The sequence below is a fragment of the Pollachius pollachius genome (genome assembly GCF_949987615.1).
Source record: "Pollachius pollachius genome assembly, chromosome: 11".
Lineage (NCBI taxonomy): Eukaryota > Metazoa > Chordata > Actinopteri > Gadiformes > Gadidae > Pollachius > Pollachius pollachius.
The window spans coordinates 12,941,066-12,944,037 of NC_136944.1; the positions used below are offsets into that span (position 1 = coordinate 12,941,066).

Consider the following 2,972-nt stretch of genomic DNA (forward strand, 5'->3'; position numbering starts at 1 on the left):
CGTTTATTGTGCAGAGTATTGGCCAAAGAGAATACTGCGAAGATTTGAAAACGGGAACGGCGTCACAATTGAAAGATATGGTGACATTGTCCGGATTGTCGATAAAATCACCCTGATCTTGGTATAGCTTTCCTGTGTTTATGTCTCCTACACTCTCATCATGTCGAAAGTGGCCCCGCAGTGCCGACTGTGGCAAGATGTTTTTGAGCTGATCGGCTAAAGGCATCACCAAAAAGTAACTTGCAGATTTGAGAAGTTCCTCCTTGTGCCAATGCATCAGGCAAGTTTCACAATGGTAGTCTGGTCCTTTGCCGATGTATCCTACACAGTCCGTGCAATAGAAATGCAACTCTGCCTTGTCGGACAGATTGAAGAAAGCTTTGTCCAAGTACCACTTGCTTGAGGGAACACATCCTGGAATGACGGTATTAAACAAATCGAGAAGGTCTTTCATGGCAACACCAGATAATCCGTGCCTTAGGCACAACCCCATCAGCATCGCTAGCAGTTGTCCCTTTGAAACATCAGCTCCTTCAAAGACAGGGTTGTTGTTGTCAAAGTGCTTTTCATCAAACAGCTTCTCCTGAAAAAACAACAAATATTGCACTTTAATAGGTATTATGCTGATAATTGTCATTTATCCAATACTTTCTACACAACAAATCATTGTTATCCCATATACAGATCATAACAATTTGCAATATAGATATTGTTAAGAAGTGTTAAACAATTATACAATTATATAATTGCACAACAGTTAAAAAGATCAATCACCAAAAATTATAACCATTTAGGTCAGGGCTGAAAGGTGCTGCAGTTGGTGGGGGTTTGTTGAATCAATGCCATGCCTTTGTTGCGAATTTGCATAGGGGAACTAGCGGAATGATAAGAAGTAGCACGGCATATGGGAACTAGCATAATGGTAGGAAGAAATACAACGGCAGGGGGCGCGTGGGTGAGATTGCGTAGTAAACATCTGCCAGGAGAGGAAAGAAGCAAGTTCGGGAGAAGATTTAGAGGATTCGAGTATTTATCGCCAGTATATTAATGAATAGTTTATGTATCTTTTTTTTTTTATGTAGCAAGTTTCCCCAGTAGTTCGAAGGATAATGATGAGCATTTTGGCCCTATTTTAAAGTGTATGAATACAGTTTCTTTCATTTCAGTTACGCTCAGTGGTCAGTTTAGGGGTAGCGTCACTCGGATGTGGGTATCAAAGGCCCTACATCAAGCCAGAAAGCCAGTTGGAGTTGGGGGGACAGCGCAGCATCAGCGCACCTCTAACACTCTCTCAGCGCAACGTTTGCGCACCTCTCTCCTCTTAGCGCAGCATCCGCACACCTCTTTAGTAACCTTCTCCTCTTAGCGCAGCATCAGCGCACCTCTTTAGTAACCTTCTCCTCTTAGCGCAGCATCAGCGCACCTCTTTACTCTTTTCTTTCAGTCTTTGCTATTTTCTTTTATAAGTATTTGTGCAGTATCAGGAAGGTAAAATGTGGGAATAAGCTTGTCTTGGAGGTCTAGGTCAGAGAGCTGTATTTTGGAGGTATATTGAGAGGAATCAGCAGTGGTATGTAAAGAATTAGCTTGGGGATAAGAGGAATACTGTAATAGATTTATGCGACCAGCAATTAGGCAACTAGAGGATATATTGAATGTAAAGAGAGACTTGAGGCAGCATGTACAGTGATATTTCAGTTTGTGACCATGGTGGTTCTTTGAATTATAGTTATCAGTATATTTACCAAGAGGCTGATGCCATATATATTTCAATTGTATTGGTAGTTTGATCATACATTTGTATGGGGTGGCAGCACAGGCGCATTAAATCCGTGGAGGGGGGGGGGGGGGGGTAGGGGCCCCACACCGTATACTGTGTTTAGTTTACGGTGTGGGCCCCAGAGCAGTGTGTAATTACAACATACACCCTTGGCACGCTACAGTTTTCGTGGCAGCGATACGATTTGGCCACTTACACCCTCGGCACGCTACACCTTGATATGGTTCTCTAAGTAAAACTAAAAAGTCACCCGTTTTTACACATTACTTGTTATAACAGACAAGTTATATATATAAACTAACCTGACGAAAGCCAGGCTGTCCATGTTCGTGGCCATCCCCTGCTATATATTGCTCTGCGCCGTCATATTCTTCTTGTTGAGCATTCTGGAAATGAAATATCAGGATTAGTATTAATGCAAGGTTCCATGGCTATATTGGCTTGGTCATTATTTTCTATCCGGCTTATGAACACTGCTGCTTTGAAGAGGATTCACATCTTGTTAACATAATCATTATCGCTTATGTCTCACCAAAGTTGAAGAATAGCCTTATTCTGCATTCTTCTTTTCTCTCTCAGCTCCTTTTCTTATCGCTTATCAAACTTATTCCAGTATTGTTTTAGGTGAAATGTTCTTTTTACTTAACTTTAACATTGTACACAGTTTCATTAATTGTTGATATATCGCATAGGTCATCATTAAAAAATATGGAAAATAATGTAGGCCTACCATATGCTGTAGTAGATCACTGTCACATGTGTTGCCTCCATGTTCATCCATATTTCCAACTTCCATTTGTAATCCCCTTTCTGGGCCAGAGCCAGCAGAGACATCTTCAGATGAATCACTGATGTCACTAGAAAGACAATATATAAAAATATACATAAAGGGAAAATTAATGTAAATATTTGTGCGTCAGTTACACAGTAACTGACCATATGGTACCATGTTGACACTTATATTATACCTATAAAACATGTCACATAAGACGCATACAAATGTTTGTCATAGAAAATAATGATTTATATAATTAAATGAAATAATATTTTTTAAAGAGAATGAGTTATTGCTTATACACTGATTATTTTACTGCCTCGATATACTAAATATAGAGTACCATAAATAAAAAAGGACGTGTGTGTTGTTGGGGCAAAATAACCTGCTGAGCACATCACATGTACATTATAAATA

The 2,972-nt window shown here is 39.8% G+C and overlaps 1 long non-coding RNA gene across 1 annotated transcript; it reads right to left on the bottom strand.

The window, feature by feature from the left end:
• Nucleotides 1-454: 454 nt before the first annotated feature.
• LOC307083096 lies at nt 455-2,671 on the bottom strand. Its single transcript, XR_013812267.1, has 3 exons — nt 2,511-2,671; nt 2,083-2,166; nt 455-583 (listed from the first exon to the last, which is right to left on the bottom strand). It is a non-coding gene; the product is annotated as an uncharacterized lncRNA (long non-coding RNA).
• Nucleotides 2,672-2,972: the final 301 nt, after the last annotated feature.